Genomic DNA, 12076 nt, shown 5'->3' with positions numbered 1-12076 from the left:
ACAACTTCTGGAGAAAGGAAATACTTGCTCAATTATTATGTTTTTTTAGTAATAGGGTTAGGTTTTTATATTGCACCGTACAGAACATGAATAATCTTGACCCACGAATCCCATTTCTTTTGGCTCAGTGTGTATATCTTGAAATGGCTTGGGTGACTGAGCTAACAGGGAAACAATAAATTCAAATGATAGAACTGGTATCACCTTGCTAAGTTGATGGCAAGAATGTAAGACAGCATAACCGACTGCATAGTACACAGTAAAGAGCACCTTTGCATGAACAGTGTGTTGAACAGGGGACAAGACAGCTCAGACAGTACAGCTGTAGCTTAACCACAAGGCCATACCCTAAGGCAACTGCAAAATGCCAGCACAAGGGCCTGAGGAGCCTGCCAATGAGACAAATGCACCTGATGCAAAAGCGTGTTGTTTCTGGGGCTTATGACCAAACTAAAGGAAAGAAGTAAAATGAGAAATGCAATGCAATATATGAAGAAACACCCCAATTTCATTATCCTTCTGTTAGGGGATAAAGAAAAACCGTCAGCCTCTTATAAAATACAGGGTTTAAGGGGTTTGGAGGTTTTTTAAATAATGGCAGTATAATTTCAGAAAACTGAACTTTTGGTGTCTAATTTCTTCATTAAGACTTGAGAGACACTTTGATAAATGAGGCTGCAAACTGCTGTGCACGGGGAAGAGTAAGTTACATAGATGAGATAACAGCTAGCACTTTCCGTGGTTATTATCGTCCTGAAAAGAAATGCTTGAGCTTGGAGCTTCTGTAGATTAACAATACAATTGACAGATCATACGTTCAGAAATATCCCAGAAAAGACACAAGAAACATACCCCTCCTCCACTTTCCTGGGAGAGAACTGCAATGCTACCGACCGCTTCTAAGGATTTTCGGAGCCTGTCTGTTTGCTGCACTCTCAAACAGAAGCGAAGCACTTGTTTGTTGAACTCACCGACCCCGTTCTCGCACTTGCTTCACTAAAGAGACCATGCGAACTTGCTGCAATGTTTCCTCCCCTGACACAGTCTTATTTCCTCGCCTTTCACAGGCAGTTCTCTTACTCTCACTCCACATTGCTCTCCTCTCTCAGAGGCCATCAGAGAGCTCCTGGCAAATACAGAGATTTCAGCTCCCACCAGCGTACTCTGTTCATGCCTCACAGATACTCCAGGAAAACCTTAGAAACAAGCTGGATAGTTAAAAAGGTTCAAGAAAAACTGGCTGCAACAAGCCCCCAGTTTCTGGCTCATAATCAGGAAAGGAGTGCCCAGAGGGGCTGTAGAGGACCACTGTCAATTTGGGGAGGAAACGTTTCCTTCACTGAGTCAAGCATTGGCATAAGAGCAATGCCAGCAGTAGTTAGCAGAGAAGGACTTTTCCCCATGAACCTTCTTTCCCATCCCCAAGCAAAAGCTTATCCAGATAAACCCCAAGCTACCACTGGTATTAATGTGAAGAACTGAAATAAAAAATATATATATTTATGATGGTCTTGTTAAACAAGGTAAGGATAAAGTTAACTCAGTATCTCACAGAATGACTGGTGGCATTGAGGTTTACAAAAGTCAATGCTGTAAGCTTTACAACTCAAAATCTTGCTAAAAAGATAATCAGGTTTATTTGCCAAGACCTATTTTTCATCCCTCCATGTAGGCTGGCATTCCCAATACTTTCATCCTGCATTAATACCATTTTATATCAGCTGTTGCATTATTTTGCCCCTGGCGGGGACTGGTTGCCAGAATTGCCTTTTTTTCCCCCCCTTTTCAAAACATTGGCTTACTCTAGTTCTCAGATTTCCCTGGCAGTGTTCATGGAGTAAAGCACTGCTTAGCAGGAGGGAAAAGGCAGACACAGCGTCTCAGGGGTAATGCTGACAACAAGAAATAAAAATCAATTTTACAATCTACACAATATTAGCAACCCCATTGCCCTCTCAGTACTGCAGTAAGACACACGGTGTAGAAGGTCCCAGCTGGGAGACCGAGTGCCCAGCCCGCTCCCATGCTCACGTCTGCAGCTTTGCCTAGCAAGAACAGCACAGACCTGCTAGTCTGTGTTGGGGATACCTCAAGCAGCACAGCCAGCCTCACTTCTCTTTCTCTGCTTCTCAAGCCAACAAACCACGAGCTGTCTAGCGCTTGAGCATTTTTACTCAGTTTTCTAGTTCAAATTACATGGAATGATAACACACAGTATAAATAGGTGAAAAGGGCTGTTGTTATTTAAGTCCTATATATTAATCTCCTGTAGGGAGATTAATAATAATTAGGGAGCATTATAAACACCTACATAACTACATGTGCAAAATGCAACTGAAAACTGTTAACTGTATGCATGTACCTGATCCTCTGTTTTACAAACACGCAATAATTGGCAAGTATCTGCAGATGTGCTGACAGTGCTACTCAGGTATGTTCTGACTGTCTTACTGAAAGAAAGGTTTTAATGAAATAAATGTCAAGATGATTTCTTGGATGACTGCTTACACTAGGATTTGATCTCTTGTTTATACTTGCTTAATAGCCATAAATTATGGCATATGTTTCAGAAGCATGTAATTACACTTGTCATTCCGGGTGTTAGATTCGTAAGTACTGCAGACAAACTGTGCAATGAGAGATGGCCAGTTCAGCCATCATTCATGGCAAGTTAAATCGTTTTCCAAAAAAAGACATGCAGTGCTGTAAAATGATCAAAGATACATGGAAGTAATGTTACTTTTGGTTTTACAAGTTTTTACCAGCAGCAGAATTTTACTAACTTTGCATTTCTACTTGATAATCCTTTGCTTAAAAATACATTAAATACTGTTAAGCTTTTCTAGGACAAGTCTGTAGCAGCATTTTGCAATTTGCAGTATTACTATCAAGGTTTGTTTACTTGCTTCTTAGAGAAAATTTTCAAGTCACTTGTATAGATCATCAGGCACACCAAAGTGCTACCCTGGCCTGCGTGATGAAAAGACCAAAGTATTTCTTTCACTTTTTTTCTAAGGTAGTGATAAATGTTTCTTAATTTACACCATTCTGGAATGTTTTCCAGCAGTAACCAAAGGAATAGGAAACTTTCACATACCATTTGGCACTAAGTTTCCATGAGTCACTTAATGCCCTTAAAACAGCTTCAGACACTCATTGCTACGGATGGAAATTAAGCCTATGCCCATGAGAGAACACTTGGCCCCGGATACTGAGATATCCCTCCTGCAAAGCCAATGTTCAGCTGCCGCAGGCTTTCCTGGCACAAAGGACAACCTGCCACTGTAGGCAGGGTGGATGGTTTTTAACGTGTTGGCTTAGGGTGGGCTGCTCCAGCATATCAAAGAACACACATGGCTGGTTTTTGTAAACCAAAGCAAAGTCCCTATTTGATACACTGCCAGATAAAATTTGATGCTAATAGTAGCATATGCACAAACTGGTTTGAGGCATAGGACAACTCTACTTCTCCAAAAGTATAGGCACTTTGATCTAGTGGTATTGCATTTCTCATGTCCTCAGGCACCCTGGTGCACTGCCCAGGGGTAGCAGCTGGGGCTGCGGAGCACTGCTTGCTTACGGGTCTCAGGCTCCTGCCATCACTTTCTGTTCTCCTTGGCATGTGGTACAGTGCAGGCAGTGCAGAATTCAGCTCTTATAAAGTGGGAATAAATATGCATATGACGTTTCTTAACAATTTTTTCCCCTTAATCTTTTCAACAGAAGCTGTTTTGCACAGTAAAATCAGTGACATTCATATATATTGACATCTAACTCCATAACTCAATTTTTTTCAGTCAGTGGATCTGAAAAGTATCCCAATTAAAGTCATAACTACTGTATTGTTTCATTATGACTTGCAGAAAACGTTGGTTGTATGCTGCCCTTGTCTTCTTCAGCCCTCCCCACATACTGAACTTTCCGTTAAGAAATGTCACAGACTTAACTGTTTAGAGAGACTTGTATGTTAGATTTGGAAAAAAAAAGCTTCCGTCATTGTACAATTATTTTTGTTTGTCCATTTGACATCATTTTTATGGTTCATTTTCTGTTTAGGTTTTAGGGAGGCACCTGGAGCACTGCTGCAAATAGGAGCTGTAGAGTAAAATACAACATTATTTATTATTATGATATCATTCTGCCTAAATAACTACAGTATCCACAATATTCACAATAGCCTGAAGAAAGAAAGAATGACAAATATCACTGTCAATAGCTGCTGTGGGAGTGTCCTCCAATTTTCTATATTCAAAACAAAAATCTCTACAATCCTTCTATAAAGCCCTATGTGTAAAACAAATCAAAAGTAATTACAAGCCTGTATGTCAAGGACAGAAACCATCTATATTTTATGAGAGTATGTAAATAAGACAGTTCACGGCAAGGGTTTTGCACTGCAGAGATATCAGCCTTAGATACTGAAGGACCTGCTTAGCATTTAGACACTTCAGAAGTGAGATGGTCAGTACTGTATAGCAGTAGGTGGTTAGAAACTCCTAGTCTTTGGAAGTCACTAGGTCTTCGTCTACGATTGATGAACATACATACATAGGCCCTTCCAGAAGTCCACTTGCACTTCAGACTCACAGGGGATGATTCAACCATCCATATGAATACAAAGGTCTGTCCTTGAGATCTATGTTAAACTAGGCAGCTGAAAATGGGGGTGAGACAAATCTTGTGTTACCGTTCTGGCTAAGACTTTCAGACTTCATCTTAAAGAAAAAAGCTTGGAAATCCATGGCTAAAGCATCTAAACGAATGTTTCAGTATTCAAATGTGCTTAACTGTTAGGTCTCCCCACGGCATTCAGCAGAACTTCTTTAAAGGCTTTCCATTGGTTCTGGTCTCTGTCACCACTTATCTGTCATTTTTTTGTAATTTATCCTCTCAATGCATATGTTCCAAAAGCAAAAATGAGGCTGTAGTAGCTGCCTGTATTATACTTAACAGCCTGGAGGTTAGAGTACTCAGCTGGGAACAACTAACCATTGAGTTATAGGGTTTTTGGTCATGAAAGTCTCTCCTGCTGAATCTGTTCACGTTTTCATAAACAATTAAGCTTCCATTGGACCCGCCTGAGAGTAATTCACTGGGTAGTCCAGTATTTAGCAAGAAACAGGGGTAGGTAAGTTCAAATCATTGCTCTAATGAATATTTAATGAATTCTAGCATAGATGAAATAAAACGTTCCCATTGTGAAAGCTTATCAGCAGTGAATAGACAGCATCAGGCAACAGCAGCGTTAACTTGCGTACAGCTGTTCAGAGGGAGAAGAGTGGGAAGGAGTTTTCAAAGAAGCAGATGCACAATTACAGGCCAGTTTTGACAAAGAGCTCTGAGATTAGAGCTCCCCAGGGAAAACCCTGCACACAGGAGACTGGTGGGATAAGACCTGTTCTGGCAGAAAGAAAAGTCACAGGGTAGAAGTTCAGGAGAGCTCAGTTACACAGTGTGCCCTGGCGTCCCAGTGAAGGGGTACGCTTCTGCAAAGCTTTCATCCTCTGTGAACAGAACTCTTAATTTTACTATAAAGCAGTTTTGTCTGTTGTTGTGCGGACTGGAGTTGAGCTGTCCCATCTCCTGAACTATATTTGACTCCCTGCTCTGAATCCACAAGGAAGAATTTGCCTAAGAGCCTTGTGTAAGTCATGAGTAAAGATGCTGTGATAAGAAGAGGGTCACCACCACTTAATGAATGGTACCCAAGATTGGCATTTCAAAGGTATCACTTTTTAAAAAAATTGTGAAATTTCAAAAATAGAAATATTCTGTTTCATGTGGAATAGAAGTTAGCATTTAACACAAACCAAAACATTTTGCAGAGCTTTTCTCAACAAAATAAAACAAAACAAAAAAAAACCCAACCAAATAAAGAAGCCCCAAATCCCAATTCAGCATGATCATTTTCGTTCAGATTAAAATGAATGTTTATTTTCAGTTCAGCTGTCAAACTAATTATTTGCACAGCCTTGCTCACAATATTGCATTCATGCTTTGGGTATATTAAAAACAACTGAAAAGGAGAAAATTTAAAATTAGTAATCACCTTTTCTAAAAGGTGTGGAAGGCCCTCTTAGCTCCTGATCTACTCCTGGTAAATAGATGAGACAGTTATTTGCCACACAGCTACCAGAAGTTGCACTATTCATAGGGATTTTTACTCAAGCTAGAGATAAGCAAACAAATTTTTAATGAAATCAGCATGAAGAATGAAACGCAGGAAAAAAAGTTTCCTGAGACACCAAGAAACAAAGTGGAATAATAGTCAGTCAGCAAGTCTTTTACAAAACTGATTTGACTGTCACTCTTCTCAAGCATTTAAGAACAAAAAAAATCCACTCAGCTAAGTAGAACATACATCTGCACACACCTTTCTTAATTTTCTTTTACCCTACACTACTTAATTTTGTGCTTTGTCATAATAATGGCAGACATTCATTTTTCCCAATCACTCTAATATAGATTGCCGAGATGAGTTTTAACAATTTTAATTTTCCTGGCGAATAATCCAGATATTTTTTCCTGACTCTGTGGCTCTTTTTCTTTGACTGTCATGGTTTCCTAAGGGGGATGTACAGCCTCTGATTGCAGGTCGGGCAGGCTTCACCACTTGCTCTGGAGACTGATGACTTGCATATTTAAATCATACAGTGAGTTGGATAATCCCCTTTCATAGCAAAACCCAGGGGAGGGAACTATGTAAGAGGATACAAGGAATCCCTCGTTAAGAACTAGCTATCTGAGGTACTTATATGCCCCCACCCCTCACTCATATCTGATTATCGAGGAGCCTTTATATTCACAAATCCCTTCGGGCACAGAAGTGCTATAACCAGGGAAGCAGGGGCAGAGGACCCTGGACTTCAGTCCTCTGGAGCTGCTGGTCACCCAGCTCCACGGGCATCAGCCCTCAGGCTGAGGATTCACTTCTGCGTGACTTGCCCAAGGTCACAGAGAAAATCTGTGGTGAAGCAAGACGAAGGATGTAAGGCTTCAGCGGGCACTACCACACAGCAAGGGCAGTCTGTCACACTCAGACAAAGCTTTGCAGCTTGCCATTGAGCCGAGTGATTATGTGACCCATCCCAAAAATACTCCGCGTTTTCATCGCTTTTTACATCTTTACTCTCATTCTCTCCTGCATGCCAGAATCAAACATTATTTGATGCGTACACAAAGATGCAATAAAATAAGTACAACTTGAATGGTGAATCTTCATTCCTGAAGCACAAGTCCTTTGCTATTCAGCCTAAAAATAGCAATAAGGAGAGAAAAAAAGAAAAACACAAGCTTTGAAACTTGGCAGGAACGGCAGGAAATCATACCTTGAGTCACAGGGCACTTGCAGCAACTGTTCCAACTGCAAGCTTTTCACGCTCCCTTATACAGCACAGCTACCCTCCCTTCCTATTCCAGTCCCCAAGACTAGCCCTAGAGATATTATTCTTTCTCTGCAGTACATCTTGTCTCAAATACTTTACATATCCGGTTTCCAAAATGCTGTCCAGTTGGTACTGGAGATGTGAACTAGCTCACAGATGATGAGTTTTTGCTGTTCAGAAGATATTTGGCAAAAGAGTTCCCAGTGGGCTGAAAAAACAGCTCGGACTGTATTTAGGTTTTGCAAGTGGAATTGTTTGTAACATGCACAAAAAAAGAAATGCTGCTTAATAAGATAGATGTTTACACTTAAATTTTCAAAGGGCACCATCAAATCCTGTCCAACAAAGAAGACAGAAACACATTATTTTTCTCTCATGTTTCATGCTTTCTAAGAGCTTTTACTTTCATTACAAACACTTCAATTCTGCCTGAACGGAGCACAAAGAGAATCAGCCCTTTAATCCTCAGGACAATACGTGTTTTCTTCACACTTTGAAAAGTAAATATAGCAGCTGGTAACTTTTAAATCCTGTGCTTTGTTATGCAAAGGATCGAAGACAGAACCATCAAAGTTAGGAGTGAAAAACACTGGCTACTTTACCTAGATCATTCTCCTGCTGATACAAAAATGTATATTTTTATCCAATCTAATTTTCCAAGAAAGCTTGGAAATAGGAAATTTGGCATTTTTCCTATCCTGCACAACTGGATTAACCTTTAGACAATATACGACAGCGTACTTCTTGGCAACCTCTATTTTCCCACCTGAAACAGTATCCTAGCTATATATGTCCATGCTCTACTAACTCCTCTTTATCAGTAGAATTTGGGGTGTTATGTCTGTAGTTAGTCTGTATTATAAAAGCCACTCTGCAGAGGCATGCCCATGCAGATCAGATTGCCAGCTTCCCCAAGATCAGTACTGTCCCATAGAAACAAACCATCCCTCTTCCAGTTGAACATATCCATATCTTTTTGCAGACTCAGACCAAAAGAGCATCACCATGATGTATCTGAAAATGCCATGAAACAATAATTGAGGACCCACATCCACTTTGGCTACGCACCTGTTGAACTCCCATACTGCAATAGAAAGCCTACTGACAGTAATACCAACAGGATGCAGTATTGCATGGACATAGGACATTATTTGCCTCAGGATAAATCCAGTTTTATAGTGGTATAATTCAGTGGCTACCTGGAATTCATTGCTCTCTCAGGGATTCTTCCTCATTTAAACAAGACTAAAAGTGACACAAAAATTAGACTCTGCTTGCCTTTTGAGTAAGCAGAATTCAACAAGCAGGTCTTATCCAGCTGGCTACAGAAGACTGTAGTCATTTACACTACTAGTCTGCTGCTCCTGAACTCGGCAGAAGCCAGATATCTGACTCCTAGAACAAGCCGTGCCCCTGCAGCAAGCCTTCTGCAGTCTTGGGATTCCCAGGTCTTCACGCTTTCAATTCAGTGTGTGATACCAGCCCTGAAAGCCTGTTTGTCTGTTTCTGTGGGACTTGTTTTCGTTTGGTCCCAAACACCACAGCAATGAGCATAGTCTGAATCCCCAGGATTTTTTATGCTGCTCCTAATGATAATTGAGTTCCTTGTCTTGGGTTATCAAGATAAATTCTCTTCTCCCACAGCGCTCTCTTGAAAGGCTGCTTGGACTATGTAGTCCACAGCCAATGAATTTATGGTAATATAATAACATAGCAAACATACATGTACAAAAGCATACATGCATCCATTATATATTCTCTCCTTTCTAATACTAGCCAGTACGTATTGTCTTCTACAGCAGCGCATTTCAATATTTCAGACCATGTTCCACTTCAGTTAATACTCCTTTCACATATCATCTGAACAGTCAAGTCTTGAGACCTCCTCTAACTTCACCTGCGTTAATACGGCATTCCATGGCATCACCATGGGGGATGAGTGCTACCATAATGCAATGGTGTTGCCTGAGAAAATTTTACCCAGCCTGGAAGAAGATTGTAATGGTATTTTAAACATGACAGAGCCACTATCAAAGTAAAAAGCTAATCAAGTTGTTAGGAGCTTTTTGTAGAATGATACCTAAAATGGGCTATCGTCCTTTTGCTACTTTTAAGTTTATAGAAGAGCCATGTGCGTAACTGTACTAGTGAAGAAGGAATAAAGATCCTGATTCTGCTTCTACAAATACTGCTACTATGCAGCTAAATGCTGGAGGCACCTTCTACAAAAGAACATAAGCCAAAACTGAAAATATGAAATCACTTTTGCTCCTGTTGCACAGTCTCAAGCTATAAAAGAAACACAATAGGAAGAGCGTTCTTGCAATACCATGGCATATCTCACCATTACTATCAGAAATAATTTATTTCAGAGAAGAGTTAGAGCGAAGTATCTATCTGAAGTGCCAGACAAGAAATCCTACAGTGAGGTAAAAAGGAGAAACCTTTGTCCCTTTAGGGCTCAATCTCTCAATAAGCATTTCCCTTATTTCCTGATATCCCCCCAGACAGGTCTCACTCATAAGTTGCCCAAACTGCAGCTCTTCCTCCTGCTGACCCACTCATCCTCACGAGCCACGGAAACTGAGACCCACTCAGAGCCTTGCTTATTCAACATGTCTGGAAAAAAAATTGTTTGGAGACTATGGAATGAAATATTCACTTGAAAAATAATGGGAACAGTGATCAAAAAGTAGCTTTTCTTAACACAACAAGAGAGGGAAATGGAAGAGAAAAGGAGATGGATAAGATTCCTCCCACAGGAAAGTGAGGAAGGAATTAAGAAACTGGCACTACCCTTGCAGGTGTTTAAAGTCTTCTCATAAACATGTACAGAGCCACCTATGACTTCCATGCAAGGCTTCCAAAGCCTTCCAGTGAGAAGAGGTTCTGTCTGGTAGAGTGCAAGCATGGATCAACCCATCATCTTCCTGTAAATGTGAAAGATGCATCAACACCCATAGACCTGATCCAGTCCCCCTCTGAAAGCATTTTACTCTCTCTATTGAGGACACAGGCAGCCAAGGGCAAACAGCCTCCTAATTTAAGGCCTCACTTAAATGCTTAATTGTCCTGTCAGAAGGATAGGGGACATAATATCTTGCTTCTCTGATCTGGGAGCATATGGAGATCCCAGCCCAGAGGAGGATTTTGCTCTTGGCTATTTAGTTCATTCATGTGGAATTAGTGTCCCTCAGTAAGACTTTTGTTTGGATGACTATTTTTCTCTGATAAATGCTAGCAAACACAAGGATATACATTTAAGCACTCTAAACCAGTTTACTCCTAAAAGCACAATGTGCTTTAGGAAAAATAATGAGGATGGAAATACACAAACCGACAAAATCTACCAATTGGCTGTAACACACAATAGTGCCTGGTTTCTGATGACAGTCAGAAAGCAGGACTATTCATATTGCACAGCTGTCACTGTACTGAAACAATTATCCACCAGCGGAAAAAAAAAAAAGTCTTAATTTAGTTCTCATCATGGCTAATAAAACTAACATTGCTGTACTAAAACACTGAAACAGCACCAATGATCCTTGCAGTGTCTTGGCTTCCCTTCAGTGTGACGTAGGAGCAGAGGAGCTCTGTCCTGAGAAATCAGCAGCAATGTCTATGCTGGTAAATCACATCATTTCAGAGCGCATCCCTCAGCAACAGCTCAGCTGACTCCACTGCTAGACTGTCAGGATGGTCCATAACTCAGCTGTGACCTGTGCCAGCCAAGTCTCCCAATTTCCAGACAGGCTTCAGGAGTCAGCATGGGTCAGGAATCATTCCCTGACAGTAATTTGCATGCAGCCCCATGATTTGGGGGGATAAAGGAGCTTATGATATGGATGTGGATTGTCAGAGTCAGCTGGCCTTGATGCCAGAGAACTATGCCAGGTACATTTTGTTTACTAGCAGAGACGTAAAAAGTGCCTCTTACTAACACAAGATCTTTAAAAAAGCCCACTGCACAGTTTGAGTTTCTGTGCATATGTGAGCTCTTGTTGAACTGCTAGATTCCTCTCAGCCTTTCGGTCTTCTCAGTCATGAAATTATGACTGATATCTATATTAATATAAGCACTACTCAACAAGTAACTCAGGGCCATCTGTCACATACAAACAACCCCAGTACAGTGGTAGAGACTCAGCAAAACTTCAGCCATGAAAGGGCAAAATAATTCTCTCCACATATGCAGTTTCCTTCATGTGAGGGGAAGATGTGTGTATATATATATATATATATATATATAGTCCCAACTGCCCTCGGGAAAGTGGAAAGACAATCAGACCACTGGTGTTTAATAGCCACACTCTCTTTGCAAGGTGCTCACATACTGTGGTTACGGAACGACAAAAAAAAAATCTCAAGCTTCAGCATGCCTACAAAAACAAGGGAGACATCTCAAACCATTTAACAAACATTAAAGAACATTCCAATTGTTCCTGTGAAACGGTTAAATACAAGCAAATCAAAATGACAGAAGAGAAGAACAAAAAGGTCAAGAGATGCATCTCAAGCTTTGTAGCAAACCAATGACAAACATGGAAAAAATATAGAGAAACAGATTGCACCTCTGCTCTAACCACGAGTTATAGCTCCATACAGGAATGGGAGAAAACTAAAAATATTAAATCTTCAGAGGAATATTTAAAGAACTAATATACTGTAAAATACGAAATGAATGCATCAAG

General features: G+C 40.5%; 1 protein-coding gene across 5 annotated transcripts in view; it reads right to left on the bottom strand.

Moving 5' to 3' along the window:
- Window positions 1–12076, bottom strand: part of GRM8 (glutamate metabotropic receptor 8) — a 358666-nt gene that overhangs the window by 331139 nt on the left and 15451 nt on the right. The window lies entirely within an intron of this gene.

Source organism: Accipiter gentilis, chromosome 11 (genome assembly GCF_929443795.1).
Source record: "Accipiter gentilis chromosome 11, bAccGen1.1, whole genome shotgun sequence".
Lineage (NCBI taxonomy): Eukaryota > Metazoa > Chordata > Aves > Accipitriformes > Accipitridae > Astur > Astur gentilis.
The sequence above is the reverse complement of the archived record's forward strand: the minus strand, read 5'-3'. Positions and strand labels throughout refer to the sequence as shown.